Raw genomic sequence first — 18,764 nt, 5'->3', positions numbered from 1 at the left:
GTATCTCAGATTAATGCATACATATTATTTGTGTTTACATACAAGAAAAAAAAAAACAACAACCCCACAACTCATTTTTTTTTTTGTTCAATCATTTACAAAGTTCATCTTAGGACATGACTTTCATTAAAGAAACTCCAATTTACATTCCCAGTGTTTCTACCGTATACTGTCATTTCATTATTCTGTGGATCTAGCCCCTTAAATGGAAAACCTACTCATGGCCCTGAAAAGCACAAGCTTGTCCTGCAAGGGCGAATATCAACTCAAAACAGCAAGTTTCTAACTTATTACCTACAACTAACTATACAATGGCTCTAACTTGCAGCAGCACACAGGTGACTGGAAACCAACGCAAGAACATTAAGACATAATAAACTGTGTTAAAAAGGTCGATCAAACAGGGACTACCAAACCCAGAAGAGAGAACCTGGCAAGAAAAGAGCAAGTGATACAGGATCTGAGCGCCTGAAAAGGCAGGCAGCTCACATGCAAACTACCTGCAGACTTTACCACCTATAAGGAATAGACTAGAGATCTATAAAATAATGTGGAACATACAGTTTGTATGATGTTTTAGAGGACTGTAATTCCAGAGGTGAAAAGCATAATCATTATTATTACAACAAATATTCTATTTCTGACACCCATCAAGATGAAGCTACAGGCAAAACTTAGGATTTCACCAATAGCCCTAGCCTACCAGGGCCTCACAATTCAGGGAGAGAGAATATATGGCAGAGTCTGTACTAGGGTATGGTAGAGGCCAAACTACTTTATAGTTCAAGCCTAGCAAGCTTTAGGGATTGAGAAGCCTAACATCCCTCTCTATTCCTAGTGCCTCCTGATCATCAGTTGTCCACATCCACAACAAACTATGTTCTGGAACATGGATGGACATGTCTTTCCATGTCTTATATGAAATCCCTAACATAATTCTGTACAGTAACTTAATGTAATTAATTGGTTCAATTTGTCAGGAACGTAATTTTTAGGAATGTTTCAATAAGGTCAATTCAATGACTTTTGATGCGGCTTTTGGTGCACCATAAGCTACTGAAATAGTCACAGCAATGGAACACAAACAGCATTTAATCAAAATTTAACTTAAACAACAATTTCTTGTCCTTCTTGATTGTGAAGTATGCATATCATGATTTTTCCCATCATTTTAAAGTCTGCTTATGAAAAGAAACTAATTTCTATTACCTGTTTAACTCATAACAAGGCTTTTACGAGTTTATTAAGCTGTAATTTCATGATGCTTAAAAAGTGAATTTGTTGAACTTGGCACATATAGCACCAGTAAACCTTATTCATGCTTAATGTTTATGTTTTGGAAAGTACCATTAGCTTGGGGAATAGAATTAAATGCCAACTGTCTACCCACACAACACACTGTCAAAATCTTTGACTACATGTACCATGAAGCAAGAAAGAGGAAGTGAAAATCTGTTGGCAGAAAAATAGTACATTTAAATATTTTAGTTTTATGTCATCCTAGGTTTTCCACATATAAATACCTACTTGACATATATGGCCTTCATTTGGAAAAAATATGAACTAGGTTAAGATTTTTAGGAGTCTTGAGTGCAAAGCTTAAAGAATTGTTCACTGTAGTAATGACCAATGCAATCTATCGTAATGGAACAGAGCAATGCAATACCAACTGTGTACTAAGAAAGTAGCACCAGAGATTAAGTGATCAACGCTAGGCAAGTTTTTCTTGCTGAAATTCAGCAGGTTCTCAGGTTCTGCCTTGAGCTATGAAGATCGATATTCCCTTTACAAGTTGGCAGATTATCAGAAATTTCCTCCTTTTGAGTCTGGATGAAACATCACTGAGACAGTGTTAATGGCAAAGAATCCTACAGGTGAGCTGCATAAGTGCTTTGAGACAGTTTCTCAACTTAACGTAGAATTTTATTTAGTCAAACAATATGAAACACCTGTGAATACATTCTTGTCAAGCCTGAAATCGAGTAAAAAAAATGAAAGATGATTCATCTAACGAGATAAAAAGCACAACACTAATGAAAGACAGGCTCTCAAACAATCACCCCTACACTCAAGCAATGCATTAACCCTGTACACATGCTATACTCAAGTTTATGCTAAGCTTATGATCTTGTAATATCCAAAGTCAGTAACTACAACATAGTTACCTAAATTAAATCCATTCCAGTTCATTTAAAATTTTCACATTTCAGACCACTCTGTGCAGGCACAGAGAATATGCATTCCTTTCAAGAGGCATGGGGAAAGCTGGGGGCCTTCACAGATAATCATTACAATACTAACTGTGTCAGAAACAAATATGCTTGCTATCATGGACACCAGCTAAAATGCACTGAAGAACATTCATGCTGTTATTGATACCATGAAAATGCTAGAGACAAACTGTGCTAGCAGAGTGGAAGGCTAGGATCTGTTTCAGATCTTATCCAAAGAGTCAGAAGCCAACACCTGTGCAAACACACGGTACTAAAGGAAGGAACCGACAAATACTCCAGCACAAGGCAGAATGGCAAGACCAGTAAGTTCTTCCTAAAGGAAAATGAAGGATGAATATAATCTATGAAACATTTAGCAATGAAAAGGTTGAAAAGGCATTGCTCTGCAGTGAGCCTTGTTCTGAACACTTCTCAGAATGGTAACAAGTTCTTCCCCAAATTAAAATACATACACTTAATACTCCCAAATACCTTCTCCCAGACTTTAGGTTTTATACTTCCCCCTTGACAGTCATGTGGCACAGTAATGACTAAATCTAAACACCAAGACTAACCTCTAGAGACTGTGCAGAGCAAAATGAAAGCAGCAGTCTACTACTGCAGGTAAGTCAGAAGTTCTCTCCAGCAGGGAGCCTACATAGACCAGCCCTGCATGACCAGGCAGAATTGTGAATACCCTCTTACAATAATCTACAGTAGAGCAGATCAGCAGATAGTGTGGTGTCTGGGACAACTGGGAAAAACACTGTAGTTGTGACCACACTACAATTATGCAGACCAACCAGTGTCAACCTGGAGATTATTTTAAACAGCAAATGCACCACTCAAATCATGACCTGGAGGACCATACAAAACTTTTTGTAATTTATAAGATTATGTACTTTGATTACACCACTACTCAGAGAAACAGGAGACAAAAATTTGAGCAGTATCTTGAGGCGCTCTTGCTGAACAGGGATATGAATGAGTAAAGGCTGCTCTAAACTGAAAGCTTAGTAGAGGATTAAAACTAGAAAGTAAAGTGCTTAAGATAAATTTTGGCATTGTGTCTAAAGTACCCACTACGAGCGATTAAGTAAGAGAGGAAGGTCAATGATAAGAGTTTTGAAAAAAAGGGGTCATTAATGAGCAGAGGACAAATTCTACTTCTGAGTCTTTAAAACTGGTCAGTGAAGTTGGCACTTTCTATTAGTAATCAGATGCAGACAAAACAGCAAGTAGCAATTCTAAAAGTGGTAATAAAAAAAAAATTACCTAATTATCTGAGAGTTTAATACACTGTTATTCCTGTTAAGCTCAGTATGCCAGCTTCTTTACAATGTGCAAACAGCTTTGGTGGCTTTATGGAAGCAGACCTCATACTTCCCTCTAGGCTTTACAGTAAGGAGGTATTTATTCTAGCTGCCCCTCTTGCACTGAACTGGACCTAAGAAGACCCAGTCAACAGTCAAGGAAACTTTAGGCAAAATGACTCACATAACATCTCACTTTAGGTAGCTTTTCTCCAGTGGGAATGAAAATAAGAAACAGTTAGGATTTTTGATTTATTTTTAAAAGTTTAAACAACGCTCCAAATTAGTCAACCAGTATAGACTCCAACAGAAAAATTGTAATTGATAATTACACTTAATTACACATAATAATGACTAGGTGTATGAAGTTTTCCAGTATAGCTACAACTCTCTACCCACAAACATTTAACAAAATGCTTAATCACTGGAAAAAATTCTAAATTTATCCACAATGGGAAAAAAAAAAAAAAAAAAGGCAGCCCATTTATTTCAAGTCCCCAGACTATAAATGTCTATCACACATGCACACATATAAAAAGATTTTCTTTTTTTACACTGCTGAGAGATAGTTGGGGAGATGCATGAAGTATGCCAGATGAAGGCTACATACGTAGCCAAGTAGTATTTTCAGTAAGCAAACATCATAAGATAATTTTCGCTGCAAATGCTAAGGATTTAGCAGGACTCCAATAATCAAGTTGACTTTTTAACTGAAGTAATTTAGGCTTCTAAAAATAGTTCTAAATTAATGAGGAGTACCTTCAGTAGCTGAAAAGACACAGATACACGGCATTTCATCTATATATCCAGACGCATGAAGGGAATTCTACTTTCCTTTGATCTTTTCCTAATTGAAACGTACAAATCAAAAATGAAACTACGCACTCCTCAGTGACTCAAATCTCCCTGTTTCACTGTAAGATGCAAGTAGTACAAAGATAATGTATGCAAAGTTTTACACTTTAGGGCTTACGTTTTGTTTTCTCTATGGCAAGTCATAAGAATGTTTGTTCACAATTCTTGGAAATTAAGATTGTTAAACTCTCTTGCCTTCCAACAGAAAGAACAAGAAGGTTAAAGACTGTCACTTTTTTGGTTAATTTTACGACTATTTCTGTGTTTGTTCGAACTACTGAATCAAAACTGGATAGAGTTTAACTCCTCAAATCTTATAACAAAAGTGAACTTCTGGATTTTCATCAGCTCCTGCAATAGAATTATGAACTGTCAGGAATGCTGCACTAAGTCTTAAATATTTTCCTTACTAATTCACACTTCTCCAGAATTTAGACATTGAGAACTATTCATCCCTTCAGATAAAGATGAGGAATGAATAACAAAAACAATTTAGGTAATACACTAAAGCCTACTCTAATCAGTTGTTTACCAAAATTAATCAGTCTAGTTAGATGCTTTCCGTCATTTATTCCCCCAAAGAACACAAATCGTTGGTAAATACCTCTACAATACTAAAGAGAAATAGATGAAGTCAAGCATTTGCTGAAACAAAACTGCATAAAGTTAACATCAGTTTTAATGCTTTCAATGAAGCCTTCTTTTTGGCATTACCTAACAGTAATTCCTTCTCATATTTCACCTTCCCAATTTTCTCTAGGGAAAACGAAGACTTTCTCTACTGTCGAAAGTCTAAAGAACAAGGAACTCCCTCGTCCCACCTCACACTTAGTAGTTCATACTCGCATACTTTTCCATCAAGCATGGTGATGTTTTTAACTGAAGCCAAAGAGCTCAACTTTCTCTGTGTAGGAAAAGAGGGTAATGAATGTATAAACATGAGGATTAGCTGAGATTGTCAGAGTGGTTGAGCAAGCATCTGACAGACACAGTCTAACAGCCACTAGTCTTCCACCATCTTTCGCAAACCACCATTCATGATTTGCCTTCCACTTCCCAGCTCTTAAATTATCCAGGAAGCAAAGGAAAGCTCTTTCACAATATAAGAGCCTCCTCACCACATAGCTCAACCCCATACAGTGTCACAGGCCAAGCCCCACACGTCTACAGTGAACTACACAAGCTCAGTAGTGCAGAAGACAACCCTTTCACTGCTTCCCACTGCTTGGCTACCGCAAAATCCCACCCACACCAAGAGCAGGTGGTATGGAGTTACCTGTGTGGGAGAAGAGGACTAAAAAATAAGACAGAGAAACAGAAGAGTGGAAGCCCTGCTCTTCTGCAACACACCAAAACCACAAAATACATGAGCTACAGAAAATGAAGGAAGATTAAATGTGCAGAGGTGACTGAATAAAGCCAGTGGAACTTCAGGGAAATATCCAAAAGAAAGATACAATAGAAGTTTCAGCACTTACTGTTGCCACGATACAGCATCATTTTAGGACTTCACTACACTGATCACAGCATTACATACCTACCCCTTCTTCAACGTACATAAGCCAATGAATTTTGCAGGTTTTTTTCTGTCCTACTCTCACTCAGCATGAGATTTAAGCTGTATCTTCGCAGAGTGCACAGCATAGTTCCCTAAAAATCACACTAGCAAGACTCACGCTTCTGTTCTATTCAAATAGTACACAAAAAAACCTGACTTCCAAGAAAAATGAGATTCTAATCAGACCCTAGGTTGCAAACATGAATCAAAGAGTTAACATAGCAAGAAAAGCCTCCCAACTGCACACTGCATCTTTTTCTCCTCTCCCATCATGACACATGCCAGTATCGCTTCTGTACAGAGTGCTCTATCTGGAAGCACGACTTCTCCATGCACTAATTTCAAAGTCTCTGAACACACAGTCCCCCTACACATGACAGTTCAGCCCACCTGACAACTCATGACTAGCAAGAAGGTGTTTCTGTTCCTCCCCAGCAATTCTTCCCTTTCTCTTTCTCCAGCACTGCACTCATCCATTTCCTTCTTGATGCAACTCATCTCCCCAGGTTTGCAGAAAACTATTTTTTTCAGCTGGATTTTGTTGTTGTTGTTGTTAAATTGCCACATTGAGGGGTCAGGCACTTGTCACTGTCATTAAAGGGAAGGCTGCAGGAGGGAGATTTCCCCCTTCAGCAGTTACAAGCTGCTCGATCAGCTTAGCCAGCTCAGACAAATCAGCCCAGGTGACAAAACAGAAGGAACCACAGGTCTCTTGTACCTGATCTTGTCCCAGCTATACCATCACCAGATCAGTGCCACCACAGAAACCAACAGCTGTGATGACACCAGCTCAACTATTTGATGCTATGTAAAGGCCCAAGAACCTTCATGAAGCAATAATTTGCTAAAGTAACTGACATTCTCACAATTACTTTGAACTGGAAAAGAAAACAAGAGTCAAAGTAATCCCAGGCATATACATAAAAGCCCTCCCTCCACCACATATTACAATCCTTTTCTAACATTATAATCCAATTTTCCAACAAACATAACAAAAAAGATGAAGCAGAGACATCTCAGGCAAGAGCTACTACAGTTCTTAACTAAGGAAGCCCAGAGAGTCTGACAACTCAAAAAGGAATAAAACGGGTTATTAGTGCGGCCTTGTCAATGACAGCTGTTCAGTGCAAAGAACTGAAATTCACTCGCAGAGGACAAGTGGGCATGTTCTGGACAGCGAGCACTTCCTGGTGCGGCTGAATCCTCTTACAAAATAATCATTTCACCCTGCGTTCCCTCTGCTCCCGTCTGCCCTCAAAAGACAAGCATCAAAATTAGTTTTGCCTCAGATTTTCTCTATGGGCAACACTTAATTGAAAAGAGACTACCATGACAATGGTAAAATTCTGCAAATCCTAAGGAAATTGGATGACAAGCTGAAGGGTGAACAATTTTATATTAATAAGGAAGCACCATGGTCTATTACAGAAATCACTGACAATAGAAACACAAAACTGACAGTTTCCTGAAGTGGTTGTTCATAGAATCACAGTATTTGCTTACACGTTTTGAGCTTAACTGTAACTATATGAGAAAAGCAACTTACTTTCAGTAAGTGTTAAGAATACAGTTTCCTTTTCCAGTTTTTACATATTGTCTAACTTTCCAACAGATTCCATGCTATTGTTCCAAGTGCTCACAGTCTTAAACCGCACTAACAACTGATATGGTCACACATGAAAAACCTAACAGAGACTAAAAGAAAGGAGGAAGCAAAAGAAGCATTAAAAAAAGAATCTTAATTAAATGGTTATTAACCTAACAAAAAAGCTTTTTACAATCAATTACACATTTTTAGTGGAAAGCTGTCTTTGAGTATGGCTAAAGAAATCCACAGGCGAAAGAGAGAAGAAAGGCTTCCTGTCTGTGAGAGTGACATCAAAAAAACTCCTCTTAAGAAATCTGTGTACAGTCTTACAAACTAAGTGGCAACTGACTTCCTGAGGTCTCATTTACTATTAACTTTGAGTTTTGAAGTAAAGCATTGAAAACCATACGCCTTTAGCTTGCAAGATTCTCTGTCCAAAGTACAATGAGGAAGAACAGTAAAATTAAAATACCCTAGAAAAAGATGTGGGTTTTTTCTCACCTATGACATATGAAAACAATAATTTTTCATTTACTCTCTTTTAAACATCCACCATTAACACTCAGAGCCACTAAACCACATATTTTCTAAACTATTTTCCCTAAGAAGATACTTTCTTCTCTTCACTACTTGTCTGTGAGCCTACAATAAAGGAAAAAAGGAAACTCAAAAATATTTTCCTGAGTCCTCATCATGCTATAGCTTCATCATGATAAAAGTTCCATGTAGACATGGTCTCCTATCCAAACAAGCAAATTGAGACCCTTCCTTCAGGAAGAGTTAAGTGTTCCAGGCATGTGTTTTCTGCTATCTAGCATAAAATTATGATACACATGACTAAAACAGATGGTTGTCCTATCACCTCGTCAGCAACATTACAATTCTGTTGGTGACACAACCTTGCATCACTCACTCCAAGTTTCCGTAGATCCTTATATTGAAGTCTTACTGATTCACGTGGCACTACAAGGAAAAAAAAAAAAAAAGTCTCCCATCCAGATTTTCTTCTTCAACCAGTCCCATTTATAACCACATCAGATGCTTTTCCAACTCTTAGGCCACCACAGGCAGCCACCTGATTCTCTTAATTTCTTCAATTGCTCTGCTTTCTCTTCTACAAGAAGTTTTATTCTCATTGTCAGTAATGCACCTGCTTTCCCTGCCATCTCCCTCACTGCAGAGGTAAGTAAAAGGCTGCTCTTTAGTTCCTTTGGGGATACCAGGTAATGTCCAATTCTCAGATTTTTGTTTTTTCCCGGGGAAGCATCTTCACACACTCTCCCCACGCTCAAAGAATATCTAGAAGAGTTCCCATCGCTCCTCTGTCCACTCATTTTAATGGATTTTTTTTTTTTAAAAAAGGGCGACTATCTGTATATCCCACGTCCGCCAGCGTTATCGCATTTCCGTGAACAGCCCACATTTGCTTTTCTTCAGTGGTTATCTCCTGTCTGCACCACACGCCTCGCTGACAGCGAAGGCTTTGTGCTCCCGCTTTGCGCCAACCCCTGGCCCAGCGCATCCCGCCGTGAGGCAGAGCGCAGGATCGCTCAGGCTGGAAGGGACCACCGCGGGTCATCTGGTCCAACCTCCCTGCCCAGGCAGGGTCATCCGAGAGCACTCGGCACGGGATTGCGTCCAGACGGTTCTTGACTATCACCAGTGAGGGAGACTCCGCAACCTCTCTGGGTGACCTGTTCCAGCGCTCGGTCACCCGCGCAGCATCCCGGTAACACGGGAGGGGACGGAGGAGAGCCCGCACGCACCGCCTGTGTACGCACACGGGGTATTAAATGTCGCCTTTCGGCGACAGCCGAGGCCTCCCCATCGCAGGGACCGCTCCGGGCCGCCGAGCTCCCGGCGCCGGCCCCAGGAAACACGCGGGCCCCGCGCCCGCACCGCCCCTCCCGCCGCCGCTGCCCGGGAACCCCGGGGCGGGCCGGGCCCCGCCTGCGCCTCCGCGGCTCCTGCTGCTTCCGCCCACCGCGGCGCCGCCGCCGGGCTGCCCCGGGCCGCCAGCGGCACCTCCCGCCGACCCAGGCGGCAGCAGCCGCTGACAGCCCGCCTGGCCCCGCGGCTCCCCGCGCCGGCCTCGGCCCGCTGAAACCCGCAGCAGGGCCTGTGCCCGCCGAGCTCCCTCCCTGCCAGTCCCCCCCGCGCTAGCGGTGCCCGCCCCGGCCTTACCCGCTGCTCGCCCCGCCGGAGCCGGCGCTCCCGGCCGCCCGCTCCGCTCTTATCCCGCTGTCAGCGTCCCGGCAGCCCATGGCGGGAGGTTCCTGCCCGGCCCCGCCGAGCCGCCCGCCCCCGTCGCTCCGGCAACACAGTGCCCGCCCCAGCCCGCGCCTCCGCTCCCGCCCCGCTCCCCCGGGAAAGGCGGCGGAAGGGCGCTCCTGGCAGCGCCGCGGCGAGCCCGGCGGTGGCGTCTTCCTATGCTCTCGTGGTCCCACCGGGACAGCGCCCGGCGGGTGCTACATGGGCAGATCCGGGCTGCAATTCCTGATGGGGAACGGAGCGAGAGGGTGGTCCCCATCTAAGGGCTCAGCCAACTCAGACCACCACTCAGACCACCACAGCCACCCCCTCTCCGGCTTTAATGGCAACATCAGAAACGCCCTTAACATGCGTGTCACGTATCTGTTCCCATCTCGCCCGCTGGCGTCTGGCGCTGCCGGGCTGCTGCCAGCCGCTGCCCTCGCTGGGCTGCGTTGCCTCGCTGGTTGCAGGACGAAGGGCTCCCGAGGGTTTGCGCTCTGCTTTGGAACTTGCTTAGAGTAAATTCTTGGAGCAGGTTTACGGCTTCAGAGCTGGGTTTTGGCATTTGGCAGGATTGCCCAGAAGAAAGGGTTGCCCCGAAAGGGTTGCTCGATCAGCTCCCTGTCAGAGCTGGTTCACAGGCACAAATAAATCAATAGAGTGCCTCGACTCCCTGTCACTGCTCTTGCCTGCTCCCGGAATTCACCTTACAAGGCCAGGGCACTTACTAATCTTCTGAAAGTGGCAGCAATATGTTTTCTGGTGATGTTAACAAGCACATGTTTCCTATACTCATACATGCCTAGGTTTGGCATAACCATTCTGATTCTTGAAATTAGAAAAGTGTACATATGGAGGGTATGCAAGTGCAACCCTCTCACATCCTTACACCTCTCCCTGGTGCACTGGCCTCCTACTCCATGACCTTTGCTGTCTTTCCCAGTGAGGACTCTGTGACTGCATTTCAGTTATCATCCCAGGGCCTGCTGGCTACCTCAGTGGCATATTGGCTTTGTAAAACTTAAACCAGGCTGCCTACAAGGATTACACGGATGGACAGAGTCAGATCTTGGGAATGTTTTAAACAGCAGGATCACAGGACCCACCTGCCAAAGCAAGTTTAGATACACACGATGTAACAACAGTTAAGTCTTGCAAATATAAACTTTGATCTGCTTGTACACCCTGCTTCTTGTAGTCTTTCCCAGGGCATTTATTTATGGCCACATTTCTTATTTTTTCCCTTGGTACCTGCTTTTGACTGCTCTTGCTGGTCCTCACCTTAACAGGGAGCAACCTGTCCCTGTCAGATGGGTACTGGGTTAAAGGGACCTCTAGTCCAAGCCAAGAGAGCAACTTCCCTGCAAGGACCAGTTTGCGCAGACCCCAAGACTGTGTCTTTCTCTGGGAATTAAGCACCTATACAACATTTCTACACTCAAAAATGGCTTAAATCCCTTGAAAAACAGTCCTAGGCAAGTACCACTGGTATTTCAGTAAAACGAGGAAGGTCAAGGGACCTGACGCACTGCTTTGCTGTCAAGCAAGGTTACACAGCACAGCCACAGAGCTGCAGGCATGGGAGCCCCAGTGGCACCCCATGCCCACCCTTGAGAAGGCCAGATCTCAGCTCAAAGAGACAAGTGGCCTTCAAGGAACCCAGACCTCTTCATTGGCCACAGAGAACTTAGGGATTTAGGGAAGACTGGTTCATTCAGTGCCCTGGAGTTTAGATGCCAGTTACTTGCTAATTCAGGCAGACTAAATCCTACTTTTAAGCCAGTGTATTTTAAACTCCTGTAGAACATGGTAGGATTCGGTCCAGCCCATCCCATCTGGCACTTCAGCTACTGGAGAGCAAAGTGAGCCAAGATTCCCAATCCTGAGCTCAGAGTCGTTGCCCTGGAGCAAACCCCCTAATAACACTCACACAAATCCTCTCTACTTCCTGCAGCCAAGAAGAAAGAGAAGTCTTTTCTACCTCTGAACCAGGGCTTCCTGTTTACTGAAAAAAAAAAGAGATAACACTATTTTATCCTTCTTTCAGATCTTACAGTTGCTGTAGGATGACTGCAGAGGTTCCTACTGGCCTCTCCCAATACCTCTAAGGCTCTTTGATGGTACTTCAGCTGCTGCCCAGTTTTCCTCAGTAGCAGATCTAGGGCAAAGCAAACACAGTGCTTGACATTTACACATTACCTATGGTTTTCTCAAGGACAGTAGTGAAGCTAAGCAGCCTGTACATTGCCTTGTGTGGTGGTACAGCAGAACTGTAACAGCAGCAATGAAAATTAAGTCAGTGACTAGCACTGCATCAACTCACCCTTGGAATGTTAGCTTTCAAAGTGCAAAGAATAGGAGCATTTCAGATTGATAACATAAGTTTTGCTGAAAATGTGAGTTTTCAGATAAGAATTGGCTATCACATACAAACACCTGAGTGAATTTTTGTTAGGTGTTTACTAAAATCTTCAGGAGGGAAGTTAGCCATAGCCTAAGTTGAAATGCACTGAAGCAGTTATTAGGTGTGTGCTAAAAAAAGATTATAGACTGTTTGGACTAAAAATATTGTTGAGAAAGATAAGTAGGTGCAATTAAAGATTTTATCAGAATTGTAATGTTGTTCTCACTTGAATGCTTCAAAGTGCAACCTGTCTTTTACCTCATGCAGATTCTTTTTAATTACAGTAATTAAAGCTCCTGCTACAGATACAACACCATGCCTGTTGTTCAGTTTTAAATCAGAGTTTTCCAGTAAAGTACTACACATTCTGAATTCATGTACATCAATATAAATTTGCAACAGCTCCATGAAAGTTAGTAGAATGACACAGTTTAAGCCTACTGCAATTCTCTCTCTTTTGCATACATGGAGAAAATAATAAGAAGGAAAACAAGCAAAAAATAAGAATACAAGTGGTATTTCCCAACTGTTCTCCTGGACAACAGAACAAGTCCACAGCACTAAGACTTGCACAGGTCGCATTGGTACTTAAATTCTTCAGTGTGTTGTATTAATGTTCACAGAGAGTGGATTGAGATCAATAGCCCCAAAATTTTAGCAGTCAACGAGCTTCTGACTGTTCCTGGAATTTCTTAAGTACCCACTACACATTTTTCATAAGGCTCCATCTACTCTTATCAATAAAGATTCAGCTGAAAGCATTACAAAGGCAATGGAAGGCCTAGATTTTGTGAGCCATTTCTACGGTCTCATTCTCTCTCCTTTCCAACAAGTATTTACTTGTCTAGGAAAATTTACCTATGTTTTGGTGGTATAATAAAAACAATATTTAAAACTGTGGAGTAATAAATATAATGAGTGAACTGCCTTAAATCCAGAATCTTAAATCAGAGACATTTGTGGAAAGAGTATCTTTTGTCAGCCAAGATGAATACAGCTTCAGCTCATCTCAGAATGAAAAATGGCCAATTTTCCCACGAAAGCACATTACTCCTTTTTTCCCCACTCTACTTAAAAAAAGTCTGAAAGAGTACATAGAATTAAAAATAGTTTTTCACTTGTGGAATCACAGAATGGTCTTAGATATTCGTTAAAAAAAAACATAATGGTCTAAGTGTGGTCTACCTGTATCTTGAGGAGAAACAGTCCATGAGTATCTGCTGACTTCCAGATCAATGTTGGAGGAGATAGCTGTTGGATAAACTCAAGGCTGAAAAATCCAGGCTGGACAATCTTCATGTTTGCATTCTTCATGTTTTAATACAGTAGTATAGAATGAACAGAGAGAAAAGAAAAACTTCATCCAGTAGTTAGAAAGCAAAAGGGGGAATTAAATGCTTCCAAAAGGAGCTTAAAGCACAGAAGTTGTAGGAAGCCTTCCCTAGTTGTTTGTGATCCTTCTTTAAGTTTTTCTACTGCAAGCAGGGCTTGATTTTCAGTGATGCTTGATTTTTCCTTGCAGTAATTCCCGGTCAGCACACACTGACATAAGGATGTATTTATTGATGGTTCTAGGTCCCATTTCCAGAACAGAAGAGTGGGTAGCCAGATGGACAGGTGGAAACACACTGTATGACCCCTAAATTTGTCCAATGTCTAATCTAGATGAAAGAAATAAAAATTACTTGCATTATCGCTTTTGAATCAGTGAGTCGACTTTGATCAGCCTTGGCTTTTCCATTTAGATGGAATTCATCAAGTTTAAAGCTTACTCAAAAACAACTGAGGTAAATCACTAGTTGCAATGTATGCTGAACTAGAATTAAATTGCCTTTAGTGCAGTGAGTTTGAATTATGTAAGAAAACTTGATTTATGTAGAAAGAATTCCCACTACAAAGAATGACACAAGCCTAATGAGAAATGCAAATGGCTTAAAAAGCTGTATACAGGACTTTGAGCTTTAATTTGCACCTTCTCACAGCTTGTAAATGTATGAATTACACCAGATCATGGTCTCTTACAGTTACACATTGTCATATGTCTGTAACAATGTCTAAAGACTCATGCCTGTTCTGCAGTAAATAGTCAGGCAAAGGATGTGCTCTTGAGCTGAGTCAGTTGAAGAGGTTAAACTGAGATGAAATCTCAATAAAAGCATGCTGGGCTGCAGTTTTCATATGTTCTTATTAGGTCCATTGCTGTCTTTAGCCGGATCTACAACTCATGTGAAAATATTAGACCTCCTTATCTTCCTAATCCTCTGCAAAAAAGTATTGCTCATGGTTTCAAGATTCCTTGTCAAATCTCCCATCTGCTTCTTTTTTATTCCATTTTGAAGAGTCACAGACCATTTAATCATTCACTCTCTACCATTTGTTCAGCTTTCTTGCCCTTCTTTGAACCTTTTTCTTGTTCTTTGTAGCATGAGAGAATTAGAGCTGCAGACAATACTCAAGATGTGTGTTTGTCATGAATTTCCTGCATATTATCCGTATGTTTTTCTCTCTATTTTTTTTCCATATTAATTCCTAATTCTATATTCCCTTTCCTCCTCTACCACTGAAAACTGGGTTGACAACTTTATAAAACTGTGTGTCGTAACTCAGGGACTTCTTCTGCCCAAGTAATAGGACTTCTCTCTTCAGCACTTCTCTCTCTGAATGCAGTTAGGATTGTTTTGACTGCAGGTACTTTCCTTTGCTGTTATCAACGTTGAGTTTTTCTCTGCTATTTTAACTCAATAACTCACAGCTTGGAATCTTTTTGTGTTTCCAGTTGACTTTCATTTTTGCTACCTAGAGTAACTTGCCATTAGGAAACTCTATCACCTCAGACTATGCTTCTTTTTCTAGATAACTTTGATGTCAAACAAAACAACTCCAGGGACAGATTTCTGAGACTTCACTGTTCTCTCTCCACCCCAAAAATTTCACAGAGCCATGAGATATTTTTTCTACAAAATTTGTATCAATTTTTCCTCATTATATCACGTGTTCATGCACCTGCTAACTACATTACGTTATATTTTCTACCAGTTTATAGAAATTCAATATCTGTCTTTTTTTTCTTTTTTTCTTTTTTTTTTTTTTTTTAAGGCTGTGCCTTTCTAAATTTTATGAGCTTCATTATCATCAGCGTAGCATTAGGAAGATTCAGCAGCAAAACTTTGTCTTTCACAAAAAAAAAATCACTCTATGTTGATCAGGCGGGGTTTTTGTGTGTTTGGTTTTCTAAGGAAAATAGAGAAGACAGATTATCCACACAAAGCTATTAATCACAAGACGATGAATAAATTATGAGGCACACATAATCATTTTCTGGCAAACTGACTATGATTTTTACAAATGTATTAACACTACATAACAGCAAATAAACCTGTTTGAAACATTTCTGTCCCTGCATAAGACTCAGTATTGCATTTCTGCCTGTGATTTCTGGCCAGCAATCTAATAATTTTTTTCCAGTCCAGCGGTTAATTTCTCAGTGAATTTTCTTTGCTGTAAAAGGAAAGGTAATTCAGTAAAAGTAAATGTTCCATATTTAAGAATACCTCTCTTTTTTTTTTTTTTCCTTTTATTAGAGCATAGGATAACTCCATCTCCAGAAGCAGTAACCCACCTTCATGAATGGAATGCTAAGCAGCATTCAAAGTGCTCCTTACTGCTGGTAAAGCAGAAAGCAATTACAGGGATGCTTTCAAGTACTCCTCTGGTGCTGGGAGCACTCATGGCTGCTTTTCCCCTTCCACTGAGGAGGTACAGGTGTGGTGTCAGGGGAAGGTGAGGGGCTGGTTCACTATCTGTTCCCCACCAGTCACAGTGTTCATGGGAGCTGTTGTCATCATTGCAAACAGGATGCTTCCTTGGAGCCGCTCTAATGAGGACAAACTGCTCCCCCCAGCCCAGCAGCTCCAGATATTTAGAGATGTTTGTTTCCCTGTTGGTACTATACCAGCTTCAGCTCTGGCACAGTGAGGGAATCTGACAAGAAGAATGATGACGCTGGGCAAGCAAAAGGGTGCAAGAGAGCCAGCAGGGGTGGTACACAGGGTTTCCATGGCCTGCTTTGGAACAAACCCAGCACATGAAGTAGTCACTGTAACAACACTCAGCCTTTGTGCTTTTCTGCTTTTCTGTCTCAAGATTAGCATATCTGGGCAGGCACTAGCTCTGAAGATGCAATGGGGCACAAAGCATGCTCTATTTCAGACACTGTCATTTCCCCACAACAAGCGACAGCCTGAACCTCTCTGGCAGTGTCATGTCAGGTCCCCTCCACGCTCCTCTTACTTTGTTCTTTCTCCAAGTATCTTGAGCATTGCTCCAAGCCACGGATTTGATGTTATAATGTAGCATTCAGAAAGAGAAAATGCCATTGACTCAAGGTAAGGGAGTGAGCCACTTTTGCAGTTTTATGTAACTCATTGGAGCTCTGTAGTTATTTAGTTGCTTTGAATAATTCATCGGGGAGGCTGTCTGAAGTGCAACAGCCTCTTTGTTTCCTGTGAAGGGTGATGCCTGTTGGTAGGGCTTCAGACATCTATCCAGCAACTGGCACAGACTTTTTTAGTGACAAATGCATTTATACATTCAGAGACTAGCTCCCAGCACCCATCCAGGCCCTCTGCCAAATCTTCTCTTTTTCACAGTATCACGCAAAGTCCCGTTCACAGTTTTGTCAGCATTACTCTACCGCTTTCAGTGAAGTCACCCCAGAGTCACACGGGTGCAAATGGATTTGACATTATCTTTAGTGTTTCACCAACTTAGCACACACCATCCTAAACCTTCTGCTCTACCTGATCAGTGGTTCTCCCCTGCCTGCTGACCAGACCCACAAGCTGATGTACAGATACCAAATCACAAATATCAGTCCACAAACATATGTCAAAACATGTGTGACTCAGGAGCTAGTCATCCTGAGTGCTCATGCTAGACCTTACCAGAGACCTCCTTGCTAACCTGCACCCCAGACAAATGCCCCAGCCATCTCTGCTCAGGCTGATTTTACTGTACCTCCTCACACAAGAAACCTGGCTACCAACACTCCATGACAAGAGCAATGACCCTCCTCGGGAACCTTCTTTCTTACATCAGTCTTCCCCATTCCCATACAGCTTACCCTTCCCTCAGAAATTAGACATCATTGTAAGGAACAAAAACTGTTTATAAACCTCTAGAGCATACCTGTTTCCTCAGAGAGCTGCAACTAAAAAGCAAAAGCGCGGTGACACGGAATTACATGGGCATCCTCCTCCAGGGGACTGCTCTGCCAGCATTTGACATGGACCCAGTTAGAGGGATGCTGCTGCATCTGCACCAACTGCTGCAGTGAAACCTCAGAGTTTCTGTCAGGCTGCTGGATGAAATCACAGCTTTCTTGCTGGTATGCTCTGGCTCCCTTTCAGCTCCACACAAGCAGCCTGCCCTGCAGAGGTATGGAATTCAAAAGTTGCTTCAGTTTGTTTTTCTTTGAGTTGGTTATGCTACTGTGTCTGCAGTGCTGCTGGAGAAAAAAAAAATAAAGGAAAGGGAGGAAAGAAAAAGGATTCCTGCAGGCTTTTACTGTCAGTGGTGCAGGAGGATGAGTAAACAGTGCAGACAGCTAAAAAGATTGTGCTAAGTGGTGCAAGAGGCTAAAAGCTTTCCAATATGCCATTCCATTGTTTGCTTGAATATTGTATATAGACATATAAAAAGGGAACAGTTCGACCTTAAGGCCATATTCATGAACTGAGACAACTGTGTGAAGAACTAAAAACTCAGTGCTGTTCTGCCAAAAAAACTTTCAATAAGCAATCTGAGATGATTTTCAAAATTTCTTTCTGGTCTCCAACTGGGGTTTTTTCTCTAAACATAACATTAAAAAAAAAAAAAAAAAGTGATCAAACCACGCAATCAAAATCTGCACATACATCTCAGAGCCTGCCAGGACAGCAAGGCCGGGATCCCCTTATTCTAGTCACACTAAAAAAATTATACTAATTCTAAAATACCAAATTATTTGAGCTAAATGTGGGTGATCCCAGATGCTTAGGCACCAGCTGTCTTATGGCTAACACTGGTGAGCATCTTTTGGCTAAATGTGAAGAGATCCAGAGCCACAAGCCCTTGAAGTGAGTGATCTGCCTTAGCACTGTGAATGTGCTGGCAGCAGCCAGGTGTCCAAAGCATAGTTAAACCTGAGAAGTCAGTTGACTCTTTATGCACCTCCCTGAACTATCAATGTAATATTTGTGTTTCTTGGGAAGAACTGATGGTTGAGACTGCTTCTTTGAGCTTTCCTGACACATATAACCATGTCAATTTACCTGTTACTCTTAATTTACTGAATTACTTACGGCTTCTCCTGTCAGTGTGATATGGTCTTGGGATTTGCCTCAAATATTTGCTGGGCATATTACTTTTTACTTTCTGCATAGTCACAGCTACATCTCAGGGCATAGTTTCACTAAGCCCAGGTGCTGGAACAGGAGTTCTCATGCTTGTCTGGTCTTGCAGTCTGCTGGATCAGCCCACTGACCCAGCTGAAAAACAATCTGCCATTTTTCTAGGACAAGTTTTCAACCAGATCAGCTTG

General features: G+C 41.9%; 1 protein-coding gene across 1 annotated transcript in view; it reads right to left on the bottom strand.

Moving 5' to 3' along the window:
* Positions 1-9,834, bottom strand: part of LYST (lysosomal trafficking regulator) — an 82,091-nt gene extending 72,257 nt beyond the window's left edge. Inside the window, exon 1 of the mRNA XM_050316622.1 lies at positions 9,712-9,834. The gene's annotated coding sequence lies outside the window, so the exon portion shown is untranslated. The remainder of the gene's footprint in view (positions 1-9,711) is intronic.
* Positions 9,835-18,764: the final 8,930 nt, after the last annotated feature.

Source organism: Myiozetetes cayanensis, unplaced genomic scaffold (genome assembly GCF_022539395.1).
Source record: "Myiozetetes cayanensis isolate MyiCay16 unplaced genomic scaffold, myiCay2020 scf2-11, whole genome shotgun sequence".
Lineage (NCBI taxonomy): Eukaryota > Metazoa > Chordata > Aves > Passeriformes > Tyrannidae > Myiozetetes > Myiozetetes cayanensis.
This window is presented reverse-complemented; position numbering and strand designations above follow the sequence as displayed.